The following is a 25,014-nucleotide window of genomic DNA, read 5'->3' on the forward strand; positions in this document are numbered from 1 at the left end:
GCTGCTCCCAGGGGTACAGTCAGCCCAGAACCAGAATCCCCTTCCCCTACACCCCCACCCAAAATTTTGACCGTTGCAACTCTCTGCACATGTTCCCTGGTCGCGGCTCACCATGCAACCACTCTGATGCTAAGAATTAAAAAAAGAAAATATTCAAGAAAGGAAAAAGCCACCAATACAAAACTTCCAAACAGTACAATCAGCTGGTCCATGAGAACCTCACTCCAATACTTTGCCCCTGAAAGTTAGCAAATCAATGGCAGCCCTGGACTTCTGAAAGTCAGCCAGTCAGTGACCAGGACACCGCCCCAGTACTGAAAGTTAGCCAATCAGGGACAGCTTCTCGCTTCCAGACAGCAGCCAATCAGCATGCACCTGACTCTGGTGGCTGTGCTTCTGAAAGTTAGCCAGGCCCTACCCTCCTTACCCTAGTGACCACAGGAAAACAGGTGAAGTGAGTCCCTAAACGGTCCAACTTCTGAACATCAGCCGACCCCTGAGTCCCCAGGCTAAGCTATACCTTATAAGATCAAATCTGGCTTTGATAGAGAAAAAGGCGTCTTACAAATACCACTCCCCTTGAGGCAAATGAGAATTTCACCTTCTTTTTTTGTTGTTGTTACATTAGATATCCGGTCAATTCACTGTTACTCCGAAGGTTCACAACCCCATCAACCCTTCAACTCCCGTCTCCTGACTGGGGCGGACTTATGACTGACAGACGCAATGACGCAGTCGTAAGGTTTTCATACTCAAACTTTTCCATTCTTGCGCGGATGCTATTATCTATTTTGTGTGTTTGTGTGTGTATTTGATCCCGAAAATCTGAAAATGCAAAGGTAAATTTTGTGATGAATCTTCTGAACAGTGGACACTTGTTAGATGAGGAAGAAATCCTTTTGAAGCTCTTTGTGCAACATGCAGTGTTTGTTCAACATAGAAAAGGGTGGAAAGTCAGTGTTGTGGATTGAATTCTGTCCCCCAAAAATGTGTGTATCAATTGGAGTGGGCCATGATTCCCAGTGCTGTGATATTTTCCTATATGTCGTAAATCCTGCCTGTATGATGTTAATGAGGGAGGATGGGCGGCAGTTGGGTTAGTGAGGCAGGACTCAGACTACAAGTTTGGATTGTGTCTTGAGGCAATCTCTTGAGATATAAAAGAGAGAAGTGAGCAGAGAGGTTGGGGGCCCTATACCACCAAGAAATCAGTGCTGGGAGCAGAGCCGGTCCTTTGGACCCGGGGTCCCTGTGCCTGAGAAGCTCCTAGGCCAGGGGAAGATTGAGGACAAGGACCCTACTCCAGAGCCAATAAGGAGAGCAAGCCACCCCCTGGAGCCGATGCCCTGATTTGGACTTCTAGAGTGTGAGCAAAGAAATTTCTCTGGATTAAAGCCATCCACTGGTGGTATTTCTGTTATGGCAGCACTTGATAACTAAGACAGTCAGATATAAGCTATTTTAGACTAACAACTTGGGGAGCCCTGGTGGTGCAGTGCCTAAGAGCTTTGCTGCACACCAAAGATCAGCAGTTCAAATCCACCAGCCGCTCTTTAGAAACCCTATGGGGCAGTTCGAGGGTCGGTACGCGTCGGAATTCACTTGACGACAATGGGTACAGTACGATACTACCGCATAATGCCCCTCAGGGGGTAAAAACAAGGACCTTGTAGTCACAGTACGAAAACCAGATGAAAAGAAGGAGGTGAAATTGAGAAGCGAGCACAATTTGGGGCCTGTCTGTGAGCTTCATTTAGCTACACTCCTGCTGCCCCACGGTTCTTGAGAGCTGGCTCTGCCCAGGAGCTGGCATTTTTGTCCACTCCAGCTCCTTGCCACCTTACAGTGCCCTTCCGCTGGGTCTTCCGCAGTGTGCCCTCCTCTCCAGACTTTAACCTGACCTGCTACTGTGGAGGCGGCAGCTGCTCCCAGGGGTACAGTCAGCCCAGAACCAGAATCCCCTTCCCCTACACCCCCACCCAAAATTTTGACCGTTGCAACTCTCTGCACATGTTCCCTGGTTGCGGCTCACCATGCAACCACTCTGATGCTAAGAATTAAAGAAAGAAAATATTCAAGAAAGGAAAAAGCCACCAATACAAAACTTCCAATCAGTACAATCAGCTGGTCCATGAGAACCTCACTCCAATACTTTGCCCCTGAAAGTTAGCAAATCAATGGCAGCCCTGGACTTCTGAAAGTCAGCCAGTCACTGACCAGGACACCACCCCAGTACTGAAAGTTAGCCAGTCAGTGACAGCTTCTCGTGTCCAGACAGCAGCCAATCAGCATGCACCTGACTCTGGTGGCTGTGCTTCTGAAAGTTATCCAGGCCCTACCATCCTTACTCTAGTGACCACAGGAAAACGGGTGAAGTGAGTCCCTAAACGCTCCTCCTTCTGAACATCAGCGGACCCCTGGGTCCCCAGGCTATCCTAAACCTTATATGATCAAATCTGGCTTTGTTAGACAAAACTGCCTCTTACAAATACCACTCCCCTAGAGGCAAATGACAATTGCACTTTTTTCTCTTACATTAGATATCGGGTGAATTCACTTTTACTCCGAAAGATCACAACCCTATCAACCCTTCAACTCCTGTTTACTGACTGGGGGGAGGGGGGGCTTATGATCGAGAGACACAATGATGTGGTCTTAAGGTTTTCCAGTTCAATCTTTTCAATTCTTGCGCGGTTGCTATTACTGATATTGTGTGTGTGTGTGTGTGTGTGTGTGTGTGTATTGGAACCCAAAATCCGAGAATGCAAAGGAAATTTTGTGATGAATTTTCTGAACAGTTGACACTTCTTCAATGAGGAAGAAGTCCATTGGAAGCTCTTTGTACATACAGTATGCAGTGTCTATTCAATATGGGAAATGGTGGCAAGTCAGTGTTGTGGATTGAATTCTGTCCCCCAAAAATGTGTGTATCAACTGGGCTGGGCCATGATTCCCACTACTGTGACATTTTCCTATATGTTGTAAATCCTGCCTCTATGATGTTCATGAGGGAGGATGGAGCTCAGTTGTGTGAGTGAGGCAGGACTCAGTCTACAAGATTGGATTGTGTCTTGAGGCAATCTCTTGAGATATAAAAGAGAGAAGAGAGCAGAGAGATTGGGGGCGCTCATACCACCAAGAAATCTGTGCTGGGAGCAGAATGGGTCCTTTGCACCCGGGATCCATGTGCCTGAGAAGCTCCACGACAAGGGGAAGATTGAGGACAAGGACCCTCCCCCAGAGCCGACAGAGAGAGAAAGCCTTCCCCTGGAGCTGATGCCCTGAATTTGGACTTCTAGCCTTCTAGGCTGTGAGAAAAGAAATTTCTCTGGCTTAAAGCCATCCACTGGTGGTATTTCTCTTATGGCAGCACTTGATAACTAAGACAGTCAGATATAAGCTACATTATACTAACAACTTGGGGAGCCCTGGTGGTGCAGTTCTTAAGAGCTTTGCTGCAAACCAAAGGTCAGCAGTTCAAATCCACCAGCCGTTCCTTAGAAACCCTATGGGGCAGTTCTACTCTGTCCTTTCGGGTCGGTAGTCATTCGACGGCAATGGGTACAGTAGGGGACTACTCCATAATGCCCCTCAGGGGGCAAAAACAAGGACCATGTAGTCACAGTATGAAAACCAGATGAAAAGAAGGAGGTGAAATTGAGAAGCGAGCACAATTTGGGGCCTGTCTGTGAGCTTCATTTAGCTACACTCCTGCTGCCCCACGGTTCTTGAGAGCTGGCTCTGCCCAGGAGCTGGCATTTTTGTCCACTCCAGCTCCTTGCCACCTTACAGTGCCCTTCCGCTGGGTCTTCCCCAGTGTGCCCTCCTCTCCAGACTTTAACCTGACCTGCTACTGTGGAGGCGGCAGCTGCTCCCAGTGGTACAGTCAGCCCAGAACCAGAATCACCTTCTCCCACCCCCACCCATAATTGACACCATTCCAACTGTCTGCCCAGGTTCCCTGGCTGCCCCTTACCTTGGAACCACTCTGATGCGAACAATTAAAGAAAGAAAACCTTCAAGGAAGGAAAGAGCCACCAATACAAAACTTCCAATCGGTACAATCAGCTGCTCCAAGAAACCTCACTCAGATACTTCCCCTCTGAAAGTTAGCAAATCAATGGCAGCCCTGGACTTCTGAAAGTCAGCCAGTCAGTGACCAGGACACCGCCCCAGTACTGAAAGTTAGCCAATCAGGGACAGCTTCTCGCTTCCAGGCAGCAGTCAATCAGCATGCACCTGACTCTGGTGGCTGTGCTTCTGAAAGTTAGCCAGGCCCTACCCTCCTTACCCTAGTGACCACAGGAAAACAGGTGAAGTGAGTCCCTAAACGGTGCAACTTCTGAACATCAGCCGACCCCTGAGTCCCCAGGCTAACCTATACCTTATAAGATCAAATCTGGCTTTGATAGAGAAAAAGGCGTCTTACAAATACCACTCCCCTTGAGGCAAATGAGAATTTCACCTTCTTTTTTTGTTGTTGTTACATTAGATATCGGGTCAATTCACTGTTACTCCGAAAGTTCACAACCCTATCAACCCTTCAACTCCCGTTTCCTGACTGGGGCGGACTTATGACTGACAGACGCAATGACGCGGTCGTAAGGTTTTCATACTCAAACTTTTCCATTCTTGCGCGGATGCTATTATCTATTTTGTGTGTTTGTGTGTGTATTTGATCCCGAAAATCTGAAAATGCAAAGGTAAATTTTGTGATGAATCTTCTGAACAGTGGACACTTGTTAAATGAGGAAGAAATCCTTTTGAAGCTCTTTGTGCAATATGCAGTGTTTGTTCAATATAGAAAAGGGTGGAAAGTCAGTGTTGTGGATTGAATTCTGTCCCCCAAAACTGTGTGTATCAATGGGAGTGGGCCATGGTTCCCAGTGCTGTGATATTTTCCTATATGTCGTAAATCCTGCCTGTATGATGTTAATGAGGGAGGATGGGCGGCAGTTGGGTCAGTGAGGCAGGACTCAGACTACAAGTTTGGATTGTGTCTTGAGGCAATCTCTTGAGATATAAAAGAGAGAAGTGAGCAGAGAGGTTGGGGGCCCTATACCACCAAGAAATCAGTGCTGGGAGCAGAGCCGGTCCTTTGGACCCGGGGTCCCTGTGCCTGAGAAGCTCTAGGCCAGGGGAAGATTGAGGACAAGGACCCTACTCCAGAGCCAATAAAGAGAGCAAGCCACCCCCTGGAGCCGATGCCCTGATTTGGACTTCTAGAGTGTGAGCAAAGAAATTTCTCTGGCTTAAAGCCATCCACTGGGGGTATTTCTGTTATGGCAGCACTCGATAACTAAGACAGTCAGATATAAGCTATTTTGGACTAACAACTTGGGGAGCCCTGGTGGTGCAGTGCCTAAGAGCTTTCTTTGCTGCACACCAAAGGTCAGCAGTTCAAATCCACCAGCCGCTCTTTAGAAACCCTATGGGGCAGTTCTAGGGTCGGTATGGGTCGGAATTCACGCGACGACAATGGGTACAGTACGGTACGACTGCATAACGCCTCTCAGGGGGTAAAAACAAGGACCTTGTAGTCACAGTACGAAAACCAGATGAAAAGAAGGAGGTGAAATTGAGAAGCGAGCACAATTTGGGGCCTGTCTGTGAGCTTCATTTAGCTACACTCCTGCTGCCCCACGGTTCTTGAGAGCTGGCTCTGCCCAGGAGCTGGCATTTTTGTCCACTCCAGCTCTTTGCCACCTTACAGTGCCCTTCCGCTGGGTCTTCCCCAGTGTGCCCTCCTCTCCAGACTTTAACCTGACCTGCTACTGTGGAGGCGGCAGCTGCTCCCAGGGGTACAGTCAGCCCAGAACCAGAATCCCCTTCCCCTACAAACCCCCACCCAAAATTTTGACCATTGCAACTCTCTGCACATGTTCCCTGGCCGCCGCTCACCATGCAACCACTCTGATGCTAAGAATTAAAGAAAGAAAATATTCAAGAAAGGAAAAAGCCACCAATACAAAACTTCCAATCAGTACAATCAGCTGGTCCATGAGAACCTCACTCCAATACTTTGCCCCTGAAAGTTAGCAAATCAATGGCAGCCCTGGACTTCTGAAAGTCAGCCAGTCACTGACCAGGACACCACCCCAGTACTGAAAGTTAGCCAGTCAGTGACAGCTTCTCGTGTCCAGACAGCAGCCAATCAGCATGCACCTGACTCTGGTGGCTGTGCTTCTGAAAGTTATCCAGGCCCTACCATCCTTACTCTAGTGACCACAGGAAAACGGGTGAAGTGAGTCCCTAAACGCTCCTCCTTCTGAACATCAGCGGACCCCTGGGTCCCCAGGCTATCCTAAACCTTATATGATCAAATCTGGCTTTGTTAGACAAAACTGCCTCTTACAAATACCACTCCCCTAGAGGCAAATGACAATTGCACTTTTTTCTCTTACATTAGATATCGGGTGAATTCACTTTTACTCCGAAAGATCACAACCCTATCAACCCTTCAACTCCTGTTTACTGACTGGGGGGAGGGGGGGCTTATGATCGAGAGACACAATGATGTGGTCTTAAGGTTTTCCAGTTCAATCTTTTCAATTCTTGCGCGGTTGCTATTACTGATATTGTGTGTGTCTGTGTGTGTCTGTGTGTGTGTGTGTGTATTGGAACCCAAAATCCGAGAATGCAAAGGTAAATTTTGTGATGAATTTTCTGAACAGTTGACACTTGTTCAATGAGGAAGAAGTCCTTTGGAAGCTCTTTGTACATACAGTATGCAGTGTTTATTCAATATGGGAAATGGTGGCAAGTCAGTGTTGTGGATTGAATTCTGTCCCCCAAAAATGTGTGTATCAACTGGGCTGGGCCATGATTCCCACTACTGTGACATTTTCCTATATGTTGTAAATCCTGCCTCTATGATGTTCATGAGGGAGGATGGAGCTCAGTTGTGTGAGTGAGGCAGGACTCAGTCTACAAGATTGGATTGTGTCTTGAAGCAATCTCTTGAGATATAAAAGAGAGAAGAGAGCAGAGAGATTGGGGGCGCTCACACCACCAAGAAATCTGTGCTGGGAGCAGAATGGGTCCTTTGCACCCGGGATCCATGTGCCTGAGAAGCTCCAGGACAAGGGGAAGAGGGAGCGCAAGGAACCTCCCCCAGTGCCGACAAAGAGAGAAAGCCTTCCCCTGGAGCTGATGCCCTGAATTTGGACTTCTAGCCTTCTAGGCTGTGAGAAAAGAAATTTCTCTGGCTTAAAGCCATCCACTGGTGGTATTTCTGTTATGGCAGCACTTGATAACCAAGACAGTCAGATATAAGCTACATTATACTAACAACTTGGGGAGCCCTGGTGGTGCAGTTCTTAAGAGCTTTGCTGCAAACCAAAGGTCAGCAGTTCAAATCCACCAGCCGTTCCTTAGAAACCCTATGGGGCAGTTCTACTCCGTCCTTTCGGGTCGGCAGTCATTCGACGGCAATGGGTACAGTAGGGGAATACTCCATAACGCCCCTCAGGGGGCAAAAACAAGGACAATGTAGTCACAGTATGAAAACCAGATGAAAAGAAGGAGGTGAAATTGAGAAGCGAGCACAATTTGGGGCCTGTCTGTGAGCTTCATTTAGCTACACTCCTGCTGCCCCACGGTTCTTGAGAGCTGGCTCTGCCCAGGAGCTGGCATTTTTGTCCACTCCAGCTCCTTGCCACCTTACAGTGCCCTTCCGCTGGGTCTTCCGCAGTGTGCCCTCCTCTCCAGACTTTAACCTGACCTGCTACTGTGGAGGCGGCAGCTGCTCCCAGTGGTACAGTCAGCCCAGAACCAGAATCACCTTCTCCCACCCCCACCCATGATTGACACCATTCCAACTGTCTGCCCAGGTTCCCTGGCTGCCCCTTACCTTGGAACCACTCTGATGCGAAGAATTAAAGAAAGAAAACCTTCAAGGAAGGAAAGAGCCACCAATACAAAACCTCAAATCGGTACAATCAGCTGCTCCAAGAAACCTCACTCCGATACTTCCCCTCTGAAAGTTAGCAAATCAATGGCAGCCCTGGACTTCTGAAAGTCAGCCAGTCAGTGACCAGGACACCGCCCCAGTACTGAAAGTTAGCCAATCAGGGACAGCTTCTCGCTTCCAGACAGCAGCCAATCAGCATGCACCTGACTCTGGTGGCTGTGCTTCTGAAAGTTAGCCAGGCCCTACCATCCTTACCCTAGTGACCACAGGAAAACAGGTGAAGTGAGTCCCTAAACGGTCCAACTTCTGAACATCAGCCGACCCCTGAGTCCCCAGGCTAACCTATACCTTATAAGATCAAATCTGGCTTTGACAGAGAAAAAGGCGTCTTACAAATACCACTCCCCTTGAGGCAAATGAGAATTTCACCTTCTTTTTTTGTTGTTGTTACATTAGATATCCGGTCAATTCACTGTTACTCCGAAGGTTCACAACCCCATCAACCCTTCAACTCCCGTCTCCTGACTGGGGCGGACTTATGACCGACAGACGCAATGACGCGGTCGTAAGGTTTTCATACTCAAACTTTTCCATTCTTGCGCGGATGCTATTATCTATTTTGTGTGTGTGTGTGTGTATTTGATCCCGAAAATCTGAAAATGCAAAGGTAAATTTTGTGATGAATCTTCTGAACAGTGGACACTTGTTAGATGAGGAAGAAATCCTTTTGAAGCTCTTTGTGCAACATGCAGTGTTTGTTCAACATAGAAAAGGGTGGAAAGTCAGTGTTGTGGATTGAATTCTGTCCCCCAAAAATGTGTGTATCAATTGGAGTGGGCCATGATTCCCAGTGCTGTGATATTTTCCTATATGTCGTAAATCCTGCCTGTACGATGTTAATGAGGGAGGATGGGCGGCAGTTGGGTTAGTGAGGCAGGACTCAGACTACAAGTTTGGATTGTGTCTTGAGGCAATCTCTTGAGATATAAAAGAGAGAAGTGAGCAGAGAGGTTGGGGGCCCTATACCACCAAGAAATCAGTGCTGGGAGCAGAGCCGGTCCTTTGGACGCGGGGTCCCTGTGCCTGAGAAGCTCCTAGGCCAGGGGAAGATTGAGGACAAGGACCCTACTCCAGAGCCAATAAAGAGAGCAAGCCACCCCCTGGAGCCGATGCCCTGATTTGGACTTCTGGAGTGTGAGCAAAGAAATTTCTCTGGCTTAAAGCCATCCACTGGTGGTATTTCTGTTATGGCAGCACTTGATAACTAAGACAGTCAGATATAAGCTATTTTGGACTAACAACTTGGGGAGCCCTGGTGGTGCAGTGCCTAAGAGCTTTGCTGCACACCAAAGGTCAGCAGTTCAAATCCACCAGCCGCTCTTTAGAAACCCTATGGGGCAGTTCTAGGGTCGGTACGGGTCGGAATTCACTCGACGACAATGGGTACAGTACGGTACTACCGCATAATGCCCCTCAGGGGGTTAAAACAAGGACCTTGTAGTCACAGTACGAAAACCAGATGAAAAGAAGGAGGTGAAATTGAGAAGCGAGCACAATTTGGGGCCTGTCCGTGAGCTTCATTTAGCTACACTCCTGCTGCCCCACGGTTCTTGAGAGCTGGCTCTGCCCAGGAGCTGGCATTTTTGTCCACTCCAGCTCCTTGCCACCTTACAGTGCCCTTCCGCTGGGTCTTCCCCAGTGTGCCCTCCTCTCCAGACTTTAACCTGACCTGCTACTGTGGAGGCGGCAGCTGCTCCCAGGGGTACAGTCAGCCCAGAACCAGAATCACCTTCTCCCACCCCCACCCATAATTGACACCATTCCAACTGTCTGCCCAGGTTCCCTGGCTGCCCCTTACCTTGGAACCACTCTGATGCGAAGAATTAAAGAAAGAAAACCTTCAAGGAAGGAAAGAGCCACCAATACAAAACCTCCAATCGGTACAATCAGCTGCTCCAAGAAACCTCACTCCGATACTTCCCCTCTGAAAGTTAGCAAATCAATGGCAGCCCTGGACTTCTGAAAGTCAGCCAGTCAGTGACCAGGACACCGCCCCAGTACTGAAAGTTAGCCAATCAGGGACAGCTTCTCGCTTCCAGACAGCAGCCAATCAGCATGCACCTGACTCTGGTGGCTGTGCTTCTGAAAGTTAGCCAGGCCCTACCATCCTTACCCTAGTGACCACAGGAAAACAGGTGAAGTGAGTCCCTAAACGGTCCAACTTCTGAACATCAGCCGACCCCTGAGTCCCCAGGCTAACCTATACCTTATAAGATCAAATCTGGCTTTGACAGAGAAAAAGGCGTCTTACAAATACCACTCCCCTTGAGGCAAATGAGAATTTCACCTTCTTTTTTTGTTGTTGTTACATTAGATATCCGGTCAATTCACTGTTACTCCGAAGGTTCACAACCCCATCAACCCTTCAACTCCCGTCTCCTGACTGGGGCGGACTTATGACCGACAGACGCAATGACGCGGTCGTAAGGTTTTCATACTCAAACTTTTCCATTCTTGCGCGGATGCTATTATCTATTTTGTGTGTGTGTGTGTGTATTTGATCCCGAAAATCTGAAAATGCAAAGGTAAATTTTGTGATGAATCTTCTGAACAGTGGACACTTGTTAGATGAGGAAGAAATCCTTTTGAAGCTCTTTGTGCAACATGCAGTGTTTGTTCAACATAGAAAAGGGTGGAAAGTCAGTGTTGTGGATTGAATTCTGTCCCCCAAAAATGTGTGTATCAATTGGAGTGGGCCATGATTCCCAGTGCTGTGATATTTTCCTATATGTCGTAAATCCTGCCTGTACGATGTTAATGAGGGAGGATGGGCGGCAGTTGGGTTAGTGAGGCAGGACTCAGACTACAAGTTTGGATTGTGTCTTGAGGCAATCTCTTGAGATATAAAAGAGAGAAGTGAGCAGAGAGGTTGGGGGCCCTATACCACCAAGAAATCAGTGCTGGGAGCAGAGCCGGTCCTTTGGACGCGGGGTCCCTGTGCCTGAGAAGCTCCTAGGCCAGGGGAAGATTGAGGACAAGGACCCTACTCCAGAGCCAATAAAGAGAGCAAGCCACCCCCTGGAGCCGATGCCCTGATTTGGACTTCTGGAGTGTGAGCAAAGAAATTTCTCTGGCTTAAAGCCATCCACTGGGGGTATTTCTGTTATGGCAGCACTTGATAACTAAGACAGTCAGATATAAGCTATTTTGGACTAACAACTTGGGGAGCCCTGGTGGTGCAGTGCCTAAGAGCTTTGCTGCACACCAAAGGTCAGCAGTTCAAATCCACCAGCCGCTCTTTAGAAACCCTATGGGGCAGTTCGAGGGTCGGTACGGGTCGGAATTCACTCGACGACAATGGGTACAGTACGGTACTACCGCATAATGCCCCTCAGGGGGTTAAAACAAGGACCTTGTAGTCACAGTACGAAAACCAGATGAAAAGAAGGAGGTGAAATTGAGAAGCGAGCACAATTTGGGGCCTGTCTGTGAGCTTCATTTAGCTACACTCCTGCTGCCCCACGGTTCTTGAGAGCTGGCTCTGCCCAGGAGCTGGCATTTTTGTCCACTCCAGCTCCTTGCCACCTTACAGTGCCCTTCCGCTGGGTCTTCCGCAGTGTGCCCTCCTCTCCAGACTTTAACCTGACCTGCTACTGTGGAGGCGGCAGCTGCTCCCAGGGGTACAGTCAGCCCAGAACCAGAATCCCCTTCCCCTACAAACCCCGACCCAAAATTTTGACCATTGCAACTCTCTGCACATGTTCCCTGGCCGCCGCTCACCATGCAACCACTCTGATGCTAAGAATTAAAGAAAGAAAATATTCAAGAAAGGAAAAAGCCACCAATACAAAACTTCCAATCAGTACAATCAGCTGGTCCATGAGAACCTCACTCCAATACTTTGCCCCTGAAAGTTAGCAAATCAATGGCAGCCCTGGACTTCTGAAAGTCAGCCAGTCAGTGACCAGGACACCGCCCCAGTACTGAAAGTTAGCCAATCAGGGACAGCTTCTCGCTTCCAGACAGCAGCCAATCAGCATGCACCTGACTCTGGTGGCTGTGCTTCTGAAAGTTAGCCAGGCCCTACCATCCTTACCCTAGTGACCACAGGAAAACAGGTGAAGTGAGTCCCTAAACGGTCCAACTTCTGAACATCAGCCGACCCCTGAGTCCCCAGGCTAACCTATACCTTATAAGATCAAATCTGGCTTTGACAGAGAAAAAGGCGTCTTACAAATACCACTCCCCTTGAGGCAAATGAGAATTTCACCTTCTTTTTTTGTTGTTGTTACATTAGATATCCGGTCAATTCACTGTTACTCCGAAGGTTCACAACCCCATCAACCCTTCAACTCCCGTCTCCTGACTGGGGCGGACTTATGACCGACAGACGCAATGACGCGGTCGTAAGGTTTTCATACTCAAACTTTTCCATTCTTGCGCGGATGCTATTATCTATTTTGTGTGTGTGTGTGTGTATTTGATCCCGAAAATCTGAAAATGCAAAGGTAAATTTTGTGATGAATCTTCTGAACAGTGGACACTTGTTAGATGAGGAAGAAATCCTTTTGAAGCTCTTTGTGCAACATGCAGTGTTTGTTCAACATAGAAAAGGGTGGAAAGTCAGTGTTGTGGATTGAATTCTGTCCCCCAAAAATGTGTGTATCAATTGGAGTGGGCCATGATTCCCAGTGCTGTGATATTTTCCTATATGTCGTAAATCCTGCCTGTACGATGTTAATGAGGGAGGATGGGCGGCAGTTGGGTTAGTGAGGCAGGACTCAGACTACAAGTTTGGATTGTGTCTTGAGGCAATCTCTTGAGATATAAAAGAGAGAAGTGAGCAGAGAGGTTGGGGGCCCTATACCACCAAGAAATCAGTGCTGGGAGCAGAGCCGGTCCTTTGGACGCGGGGTCCCTGTGCCTGAGAAGCTCCTAGGCCAGGGGAAGATTGAGGACAAGGACCCTACTCCAGAGCCAATAAAGAGAGCAAGCCACCCCCTGGAGCCGATGCCCTGATTTGGACTTCTGGAGTGTGAGCAAAGAAATTTCTCTGGCTTAAAGCCATCCACTGGGGGTATTTCTGTTATGGCAGCACTTGATAACTAAGACAGTCAGATATAAGCTATTTTGGACTAACAACTTGGGGAGCCCTGGTGGTGCAGTGCCTAAGAGCTTTGCTGCACACCAAAGGTCAGCAGTTCAAATCCACCAGCCGCTCTTTAGAAACCCTATGGGGCAGTTCGAGGGTCGGTACGGGTCGGAATTCACTCGACGACAATGGGTACAGTACGGTACTACCGCATAATGCCCCTCAGGGGGTTAAAACAAGGACCTTGTAGTCACAGTACGAAAACCAGATGAAAAGAAGGAGGTGAAATTGAGAAGCGAGCACAATTTGGGGCCTGTCTGTGAGCTTCATTTAGCTACACTCCTGCTGCCCCACGGTTCTTGAGAGCTGGCTCTGCCCAGGAGCTGGCATTTTTGTCCACTCCAGCTCCTTGCCACCTTACAGTGCCCTTCCGCTGGGTCTTCCGCAGTGTGCCCTCCTCTCCAGACTTTAACCTGACCTGCTACTGTGGAGGCGGCAGCTGCTCCCAGGGGTACAGTCAGCCCAGAACCAGAATCCCCTTCCCCTACAAACCCCGACCCAAAATTTTGACCATTGCAACTCTCTGCACATGTTCCCTGGCCGCCGCTCACCATGCAACCACTCTGATGCTAAGAATTAAAGAAAGAAAATATTCAAGAAAGGAAAAAGCCACCAATACAAAACTTCCAATCAGTACAATCAGCTGGTCCATGAGAACCTCACTCCAATACTTTGCCCCTGAAAGTTAGCAAATCAATGGCAGCCCTGGACTTCTGAAAGTCAGCCAGTCAGTGACCAGGACACCGCCCCAGTACTGAAAGTTAGCCAATCAGGGACAGCTTCTCGCTTCCAGACAGCAGCCAATCAGCATGCACCTGACTCTGGTGGCTGTGCTTCTGAAAGTTAGCCAGGCCCTACCCTCCTTACCCTAGTGACCACAGGAAAACAGGTGAAGTGAGTCCCTAAACGGTCCAACTTCTGAACATCAGCCGACCCCTGAGTCCCCAGGCTAAGCTATACCTTATAAGATCAAATCTGGCTTTGATAGAGAAAAAGGCGTCTTACAAATACCACTCCCCTTGAGGCAAATGAGAATTTCACCTTCTTTTTTTGTTGTTGTTACATTAGATATCCGGTCAATTCACTGTTACTCCGAAGGTTCACAACCCCATCAACCCTTCAACTCCCGTCTCCTGACTGGGGCGGACTTATGACCGACAGACGCAATGACGCGGTCGTAAGGTTTTCATACTCAAACTTTTCCATTCTTGCGCGGATGCTATTATCTATTTTGTGTGTGTGTGTGTGTATTTGATCCCGAAAATCTGAAAATGCAAAGGTAAATTTTGTGATGAATCTTCTGAACAGTGGACACTTGTTAGATGAGGAAGAAATCCTTTTGAAGCTCTTTGTGCAACATGCAGTGTTTGTTCAACATAGAAAAGGGTGGAAAGTCAGTGTTGTGGATTGAATTCTGTCCCCCAAAAATGTGTGTATCAATTGGAGTGGGCCATGATTCCCAGTGCTGTGATATTTTCCTATATGTCGTAAATCCTGCCTGTATGATGTTAATGAGGGAGGATGGGCGGCAGTTGGGTTAGTGAGGCAGGACTCAGACTACAAGTTTGGATTGTGTCTTGAGGCAATCTCTTGAGATATAAAAGAGAGAAGTGAGCAGAGAGGTTGGGGGCCCTATACCACCAAGAAATCAGTGCTGGGAGCAGAGCCGGTCCTTTGGACCCGGGGTCCCTGTGCCTGAGAAGCTCCTAGGCCAGGGGAAGATTGAGGACAAGGACCCTACTCCAGAGCCAATAAAGAGAGCAAGCCACCCCCTGGAGCCGATGTCCTGATTTGGACTTCTGGAGTGTGAGCAAAGAAATTTCTCTGGCTTAAAGCCATCCACTGGGGGTATTTCTGTTATGGCAGCACTCGATAACTAAGACAGTCAGATATAAGCTATTTTGGACTAACAACTTGGGGAGCCCTGGTGGTGCAGTGCCTAAGAGCTTTGCTGCACACCAAAGGTCAGCAGTTCAAATCCACCAGCCGCTCTTTAGAAACCCTATGGGACAGTTCGAGGGTCGGTACGGGTCGGAATTCACTCGACGACAATGGGTACAGTACGGTACTACCGCATAATGCCCCTCAGGGGGTAAAAACAAGGACAGTGTAGTTACAGTACGAAAACCAGATGAAAAGAAGGAGGTGAAATTGAGAAGCGAGCACAATTTGGGGCCTGTCTGTGAGCTTCATTTAGCTACACTCCTGCTGCCCCACGGTTCTTGAGAGCTGGCTCTGCCCAGGAGCTGGCATTTTTGTCCACTCCAGCTCCTTGCCACCTTACAGTGCCCTTCCGCTGGGTCTTCCCCAGTGTGCCCTCCTCTCCAGACTTTAACCTGACCTGCTACTGTGGAGGCGGCAGCTGCTCCCAGGGGTACAGTCAGCCCAGAACCAGAATCCCCTTCCCCTACAAACCCCGACCCAAAATTTTGACCATTGCAACTCTCTGCACATGTTCCCTCGCCGCCGCTAACCATGCAACCACTCTGATGCTAAGAATTAAAGAAAGAAAATATTCAAGAAAGGAAAAAGCCACCAATACAAAACTTCCAATCAGTACAATCAGCTGGTCCATGAGAACCTCACTCCAATACTTTGCCCCTGAAAGTTAGCAAATCAATGGCAGCCCTGGACTTCTGAAAGTCAGCCAGTCAGTGACCAGGACACCGCCCCAGTACTGAAAGTTAGCCAATCAGGGACAGCTTCTCGCTTCCAGACAGCAGCCAATCAGCATGCACCTGACTCTGGTGGCTGTGCTTCTGAAAGTTAGCCAGGCCCTACCCTCCTTACCCTAGTGACCACAGGAAAACAGGTGAAGTGAGTCCCTAAACGGTCCAACTTCTGAACATCAGCCGACCCCTGAGTCCCCAGGCTAAGCTATACCTTATAAGATCAAATCTGGCTTTGATAGAGAAAAAGGCGTCTTACAAATACCACTCCCCTTGAGGCAAATGAGAATTTCACCTTCTTTTTTTGTTGTTGTTACATTAGATATCCGGTCAATTCACTGTTACTCCGAAGGTTCACAACCCCATCAACCCTTCAACTCCCGTCTCCTGACTGGGGCGGACTTATGACCGACAGACGCAATGACGCGGTCGTAAGGTTTTCATACTCAAACTTTTCCATTCTTGCGCGGATGCTATTATCTATTTTGTGTGTGTGTGTGTGTATTTGATCCCGAAAATCTGAAAATGCAAAGGTAAATTTTGTGATGAATCTTCTGAACAGTGGACACTTGTTAGATGAGGAAGAAATCCTTTTGAAGCTCTTTGTGCAACATGCAGTGTTTGTTCAACATAGAAAAGGGTGGAAAGTCAGTGTTGTGGATTGAATTCTGTCCCCCAAAAATGTGTGTATCAATTGGAGTGGGCCATGATTCCCAGTGCTGTGATATTTTCCTATATGTCGTAAATCCTGCCTGTACGATGTTAATGAGGGAGGATGGGCGGCAGTTGGGTTAGTGAGGCAGGACTCAGACTACAAGTTTGGATTGTGTCTTGAGGCAATCTCTTGAGATATAAAAGAGAGAAGTGAGCAGAGAGGTTGGGGGCCCTATACCACCAAGAAATCAGTGCTGGGAGCAGAGCCGGTCCTTTGGACGCGGGGTCCCTGTGCCTGAGAAGCTCCTAGGCCAGGGGAAGATTGAGGACAAGGACCCTACTCCAGAGCCAATAAAGAGAGCAAGCCACCCCCTGGAGCCGATGCCCTGATTTGGACTTCTGGAGTGTGAGCAAAGAAATTTCTCTGGCTTAAAGCCATCCACTGGGGGTATTTCTGTTATGGCAGCACTTGATAACTAAGACAGTCAGATATAAGCTATTTTGGACTAACAACTTGGGGAGCCCTGGTGGTGCAGTGCCTAAGAGCTTTGCTGCACACCAAAGGTCAGCAGTTCAAATCCACCAGCCGCTCTTTAGAAACCCTATGGGGCAGTTCGAGGGTCGGTACGGGTCGGAATTCACTCGACGACAATGGGTACAGTACGGTACTACCGCATAATGCCCCTCAGGGGGTTAAAACAAGGACCTTGTAGTCACAGTACGAAAACCAGATGAAAAGAAGGAGGTGAAATTGAGAAGCGAGCACAATTTGGGGCCTGTCTGTGAGCTTCATTTAGCTACACTCCTGCTGCCCCACGGTTCTTGAGAGCTGGCTCTGCCCAGGAGCTGGCATTTTTGTCCACTCCAGCTCCTTGCCACCTTACAGTGCCCTTCCGCTGGGTCTTCCGCAGTGTGCCCTCCTCTCCAGACTTTAACCTGACCTGCTACTGTGGAGGCGGCAGCTGCTCCCAGGGGTACAGTCAGCCCAGAACCAGAATCCCCTTCCCCTACAAACCCCGACCCAAAATTTTGACCATTGCAACTCTCTGCACATGTTCCCTGGCCGCCGCTCACCATGCAACCACTCTGATGCTAAGAATTAAAGAAAGAAAATATTCAAGAAAGGAAAAAGCCACCAATACAAAACTTCCAATCAGTACAATCAGCTGGTCCATGAGAACCTCACTCCAATACTTTGCCCCTGAAAGTTAGCAAATCAATGGCAGCCCTGGACTTCTGAAAGTCAGCCAGTCAGTGACCAGGACACCGCCCCAGTACTGAAAGTTAGCCAATCAGGGACAGCTTCTCGCTTCCAGACAGCAGCCAATCAGCATGCACCTGACTCTGGTGGCTGTGCTTCTGAAAGTTAGCCAGGCCCTACCCTCCTTACCCTAGTGACCACAGGAAAACAGGTGAAGTGAGTCCCTAAACGGTCCAACTTCTGAACATCAGCCGACCCCTGAGTCCCCAGGCTAAGCTATACCTTATAAGATCAAATCTGGCTTTGATAGAGAAAAAGGCGTCTTACAAATACCACTCCCCTTGAGGCAAATGAGAATTTCACCTTCTTTTTTTGTTGTTGTTACATTAGATATCCGGTCAATTCACTGTTACTCCGAAGGTTCACAACCCCATCAACCCTTCAACTCCCGTCTCCTGACTGGGGCGGACTTATGACCGACAGACGCAATGACGCGGTCGTAAGGTTTTCATACTCAAACTTTTCCATTCTTGCGCGGATGCTATTATCTATTTTGTGTGTGTGTGTGTGTATTTGATCCCGAAAATCTGAAAATGCAAAGGTAAATTTTGTGATGAATCTTCTGAACAGTGGACACTTGTTAGATGAGGAAGAAATCCTTTTGAAGCTCTTTGTGCAACATGCAGTGTTTGTTCAACATAGAAAAGGGTGGAAAGTCAGTGTTGTGGATTGAATTCTGTCCCCCAAAAATGTGTGTATCAATTGGAGTGGGCCATGATTCCCAGTGCTGTGATATTTTCCTATATGTCGTAAATCCTGCCTGTACGATGTTAATGAGGGAGGATGGGCGGCAGTTGGGTTAGTGAGGCAGGACTCAGACTACAAGTTTGGATTGTGTCTTGAGGCAATCTCTTGAGATATAAAAGAGAGAAGTGAGCAGAGAGGTTGGGGGCCCTATACCACCAAGAAATCAGTGCTGGGAGCAGAGCCGGTCCTTTGGACCCGGGGTCCCTGTGCCTGAGAAGCTCCTAGGCCAGGGGAAGATTGAGGACAAGGACCCTACTCCAGAGCCAATAAAGAGAGCAAGCCACCCCCTGGAGCCGATGTCCTGATTTGGACTTCTGGAGTGTGAGCAAAGAAATTTCTCTGGCTTAAAGCCATCCACTGGGGGTATTTCTGTTATGGCAGCACTCGATAACTAAGACAGTCAGATATAAGCTATTTTGGACTAACAACTTGGGGAGCCCTGGTGGTGCAGTGCCTAAGAGCTTTGCTGCACACCAAAGGTCAGCAGTTCAAATCCACCAGCCGCTCTTTAGAAACCCTATGGGACAGTTCGAGGGTCGGTACGGGTCGGAATTCACTCGACGACAATGGGTACAGTACGGTACTACCGCATAATGCCCCTCAGGGGGTAAAAACAAGGACAGTGTAGTTACAGTACGAAAACCAGATGAAAAGAAGGAGGTGAAATTGAGAAGCGAGCACAATTTGGGGCCTGTCTGTGAGCTTCATTTAGCTACACTCCTGCTGCCCCACGGTTCTTGAGAGCTGGCTCTGCCCAGGAGCTGGCATTTTTGTCCACTCCAGCTCCTTGCCACCTTACAGTGCCCTTCCGCTGGGTCTTCCCCAGTGTGCCCTCCTCTCCAGACTTTAACCTGACCTGCTACTGTGGAGGCGGCAGCTGCTCCCAGGGGTACAGTCAGCCCAGAACCAGAATCCCCTTCCCCTACAAACCCCGACCCAAAATTTTGACCATTGCAACTCTCTGCACATGTTCCCTCGCCGCCGCTAACCATGCAACCACTCTGATGCTAAGAATTAAAGAAAGAAAATATTCAAGAAAGGAAAAAGCCACCAATACAAAACTTCCAATCAGTACAATCAGCTGGTCCATGAGAACCTCACTCCAATACTTTGCCCCTGAAAGTTAGCAAATCAATGGCAGCCCTGGACTTCTGAAAGTCAGCCAGTCAGTGACCAGGACACCGCCCCAGTACTGAAAGTTAGCCAATCAGGGACAGCTTCTCGCTTCCAGACAGCAGCCAATCAGCATGCACCTGACTCTGGTGGCTGTGCTTCTGAAAGTTAGCCAGGCCCTACCCTCCTTACCCTAGTGACCACAGGAAAACAGGTGAAGTGAGTCCCTAAACGGTCCAACTTCTGAACATCAGCCGACCCCTGAGTCCCCAGGCTAAGCTATACCTTATAAGATCAAATCTGGCTTTGATAGAGAAAAAGGCGTCTTACAAATACCACTCCCCTTGAGGCAAATGAGAATTTCACCTTCTTTTTTTGTTGTTGTTACATTAGATATCCGGTCAATTCACTGTTACTCCGAAGGTTCACAACCCCATCAACCCTTCAACTCCCGTCTCCTGACTGGGGCGGACTTATGACCGACAGACGCAATGACGCGGTCGTAAGGTTTTCATACTCAAACTTTTCCATTCTTGCGCGGATGCTATTATCTATTTTGTGTGTGTGTGTGTGTATTTGATCCCGAAAATCTGAAAATGCAAAGGTAAATTTTGTGATGAATCTTCTGAACAGTGGACACTTGTTAGATGAGGAAGAAATCCTTTTGAAGCTCTTTGTGCAACATGCAGTGTTTGTTCAACATAGAAAAGGGTGGAAAGTCAGTGTTGTGGATTGAATTCTGTCCCCCAAAAATGTGTGTATCAATTGGAGTGGGCCATGATTCCCAGTGCTGTGATATTTTCCTATATGTCGTAAATCCTGCCTGTATGATGTTAATGAGGGAGGATGGGCGGCAGTTGGGTTAGTGAGGCAGGACTCAGACTACAAGTTTGGATTGTGTCTTGAGGCAATCTCTTGAGATATAAAAGAGAGAAGTGAGCAGAGAGGTTGGGGGCCCTATACCACCAAGAAATCAGTGCTGGGAGCAGAGCCGGTCCTTTGGACCCGGGGTCCCTGTGCCTGAGAAGCTCCTAGGCCAGGGGAAGATTGAGGACAAGGACCCTACTCCAGAGCCAATAAAGAGAGCAAGCCACCCCCTGGAGCCGATGCCCTGATTTGGACTTCTGGAGTGTGAGCAAAGAAATTTCTCTGGCTTAAAGCCATCCACTGGGGGTATTTCTGTTATGGCAGCACTTGATAACTAAGACAGTCAGATATAAGCTATTTTGGACTAACAACTTGGGGAGCCCTGGTGGTGCAGTGCCTAAGAGCTTTGCTGCACACCAAAGGTCAGCAGTTCAAATCCACCAGCCGCTCTTTAGAAACCCTATGGGGCAGTTCGAGGGTCGGTACGGGTCGGAATTCACTCGACGACAATGGGTACAGTACGGTACTACCGCATAATGCCCCTCAGGGGGTTAAAACAAGGACCTTGTAGTCACAGTACGAAAACCAGATGAAAAGAAGGAGGTGAAATTGAGAAGCGAGCACAATTTGGGGCCTGTGAGCTTCATTTAGCTACACTCCTGCTGCCCCACGGTTCTTGAGAGCTGGCTCTGCCCAGGAGCTGGCATTTTTGTCCACTCCAGCTCCTTGCCACCTTACAGTGCCCTTCCGCTGGGTCTTCCGCAGTGTGCCCTCCTCTCCAGACTTTAACCTGACCTGCTACTGTGGAGGCGGCAGCTGCTCCCAGGGGTACAGTCAGCCCAGAACCAGAATCCCCTTCCCCTACACCCCCACCCAAAATTTTGACCATTGCAACTCTCTGCACATGTTCCCTGGTCGCGGCTCACCATGCAACCACTCTGATGCTAAGAATTAAAGAAAGAAAATATTCAAGAAAGGAAAAAGCCACCAATACAAAACTTCCAAACAGTACAATCAGCTGGTCCATGAGAACCTCACTCCAATACTTTGCCCCTGAAAGTTAGCAAATCAATGGCAGCCCTGGACTTCTGAAAGTCAGCCAGTCAGTGACCAGGACACCGCCCCAGTACTGAAAGTTAGCCAATCAGGGACAGCTTCTCGCTTCCAGGCAGCAGCCAATCAGCATGCACCTGACTCTGGTGGCTGTGCTTCTGAAAGTTAGCCAGGCCCTACCCTCCTTACCCTAGTGACCACAGGAAAACAGGTGAAGTGAGTCCCTAAACGGTCCAACTTCTGAACATCAGCCGACCCCTGAGTCCCCAGGCTAACCTATACCTTATAAGATCAAATCTGGCTTTGATAGAGAAAAAGGCGTCTTACAAATACCACTCCCCTTGAGGCAAATGAGAATTTCACCTTCTTTTTTTGTTGTTGTTACATTAGATATCGGGTCAATTCACTGTTACTCCGAAAGTTCACAACCCTATCAACCCTTCAACTCCCGTTTCCTGACTGGGGCGGACTTATGACTGACAGACGCAATGACGCGGTCGTAAGGTTTTCATACTCAAACTTTTCCATTCTTGCGCGGATGCTATTATCTATTTTGTGTGTGTGTGTATTTGATCCCGAAAATCTGAAAATGCAAAGGTAAATTTTGTGATGAATCTTCTGAACAGTGGACACTTGTTAAATGAGGAAGAAATCCTTTTGAAGCTCTTTGTGCAATATGCAGTGTTTGTTCAATATAGAAAAGGGTGGAAAGTCAGTGTTGTGGATTGAATTCTGTCCCCCAAAACTGTGTGTATCAATTGGAGTGGGCCATGGTTCCCAGTGCTGTGATATTTTCCTATATGTCGTAAATCCTGCCTGTATGATGTTAATGAGGGAGGATGGGCGGCAGTTGGGTCAGTGAGGCAGGACTCAGACTACAAGTTTGGATTGTGTCTTGAGGCAATCTCTTGAGATATAAAAGAGAGAAGTGAGCAGAGAGGTTGGGGGCCCTATACCACCAAGAGATCAGTGCTGGGAGCAGAGCCGGTCCTTTGGACCCGGGGTCCCTGTGCCTGAGAAGCTCTAGGCCAGGGGAAGATTGAGGACAAGGACCCTACTCCAGAGCCAATAAAGAGAGCAAGCCACCCCCTGGAGCCGATGCCCTGATTTGGACTTCTAGAGTGTGAGCAAAGAAATTTCTCTGGCTTAAAGCCATCCACTGGGGGTATTTCTGTTATGGCAGCACTCGATAACTAAGACAGTCAGATATAAGCTATTTTGGACTAACAACTTGGGGAGCCCTGGTGGTGCAGTGCCTAAGAGCTTTCTTTGCTGCACACCAAAGGTCGGCAGTTCAAATCCACCAGCCGCTCTTTAGAAACCCTATGGGGCAGTTCTAGGGTCGGTATGGGTCGGAATTCACGCGACGACAATGGGTACAGTACGGTACGACTGCATAACGCCTCTCAGGGGGTAAAAACAAGGACCTTGTAGACACAGTACGAAAACCAGATGAAAAGAAGGAGGTGAAATTGAGAAGCGAGCACAATTTGGGGCCTGTCTGTGAGCTTCATTTAGCTACACTCCTGCTGCCCCACGGTTCTTGAGAGCTGGCTCTGCCCAGGAGCTGGCATTTTTGTCCACTCCAGCTCTTTGCCACCTTACAGTGCCCTTCCGCTGGGTCTTCCCCAGTGTGCCAGCCTCTCCAGACTTTAACCTGACCTGCTACTGTGGAGGCGGCAGCTGCTCCCAGGGGTACAGTCAGCCCAGAACCAGAATCCCCTTCCCCTACAAACCCCCACCCAAAATTTTGACCATTGCAACTCTCTGCACATGTTCCCTGGCCGCCGCTCACCATGCAACCACTCTGATGCTAAGAATTAAAGAAAGAAAATATTCAAGAAAGGAAAAAGACACCAATACAAAACTTCCAATCAGTACAATCAGCTGGTCCATGAGAACCTCACTCCAATACTTTGCCCCTGAAAGTTAGCAAATCAATGGCAGCCCTGGACTTCTGAAAGTCAGCCAGTCACTGACCAGGACACCACCCCAGTACTGAAAGTTAGCCAGTCAGTGACAGCTTCTCGTGTCCAGACAGCAGCCAATCAGCATGCACCTGACTCTGGTGGCTGTGCTTCTGAAAGTTATCCAGGCCCTACCATCCTTACTCTAGTGACCACAGGAAAACGGGTGAAGTGAGTCCCTAAACGCTCCTCCTTCTGAACATCAGCGGACCCCTGGGTCCCCAGGCTATCCTAAACCTTATATGATCAAATCTGGCTTTGTTAGACAAAACTGCCTCTTACAAATACCACTCCCCTAGAGGCAAATGACAATTTCACTTTTTTCTCTTACATTAGATATCGGGTGAATTCACTTTTACTCCGAAAGATCACAACCCTATCAACCCTTCAACTCCTGTTTACTGACTGGGGGGAGGGGGGGCTTATGATCGAGAGACACAATGATGTGGTCTTAAGGTTTTCCAGTTCAATCTTTTCAATTCTTGCGCGGTTGCTATTACTGATATTGTGTGTGTCTGTGTGTGTCTGTGTGTGTGTGTGTGTGTGTGTATTGGAACCCAAAATCCGAGAATGCAAAGGTAAATTTTGTGATGAATTTTCTGAACAGTTGACACTTGTTCAATGAGGAAGAAGTCCTTTGGAAGCTCTTTGTACATACAGTATGCAGTGTTTATTCAATATGGGAAATGGTGGCAAGTCAGTGTTGTGGATTGAATTCTGTCCCCCAAAAATGTGTGTATCAACTGGGCTGGGCCATGATTCCCACTACTGTGACATTTTCCTATATGTTGTAAATCCTGCCTCTATGATGTTCATGAGGGAGGATGGAGCTCAGTTGTGTGAGTGAGGCAGGACTCAGTCTACAAGATTGGATTGTGTCTTGAAGCAATCTCTTGAGATATAAAAGAGAGAAGAGAGCAGAGAGATTGGGGGCGCTCACACCACCAAGAAATCTGTGCTGGGAGCAGAATGGGTCCTTTGCACCCGGGATCCATGTGCCTGAGAAGCTCCAGGACAAGGGGAAGAGGGAGCGCAAGGAACCTCCCCCAGTGCCGACAAAGAGAGAAAGCCTTCCCCTGGAGCTGATGCCCTGAATTTGGACTTCTAGCCTTCTAGGCTGTGAGAAAAGAAATTTCTCTGGCTTAAAGCCATCCACTGGTGGTATTTCTGTTATGGCAGCACTTGATAACTAAGACAGTCACATATAAGCTACATTATACTAACAACTTGGGGAGCCCTGGTGGTGCAGTTCTCAAGAGCTTTGCTGCAAACCAAAGGTCAGCAGTTCAAATCCACCAGCCGTTCCTTAGAAACCCTATGGGGCAGTTCTACTCTGTCCTTTCGGGTCGGTAGTCATTCGACGGCAATGGGTACAGTAGGGGACTACTCCATAATGCCCCTCAGGGGGCAAAAACAAGGACCATGTAGTCACAGTATGAAAACCAGATGAAAAGAAGGAGGTGAAATTGAGAAGCGAGCACAATTTGGGGCCTGTCCGTGAGCTTCATTTAGCTAACTCCTGCTGCCCCACGGTTCTTGAGAGCTGGCTCTGCCCAGGAGCTGGCATTTTTGTCCACTCCAGCTCCTTGCCACCTTACAGTGCCCTTCCGCTGGGTCTT

Source organism: Loxodonta africana, chromosome X, assembly GCF_030014295.1.
Source record: "Loxodonta africana isolate mLoxAfr1 chromosome X, mLoxAfr1.hap2, whole genome shotgun sequence".
In the NCBI taxonomy this organism is placed as follows: Eukaryota; Metazoa; Chordata; class Mammalia; order Proboscidea; family Elephantidae; genus Loxodonta; species Loxodonta africana.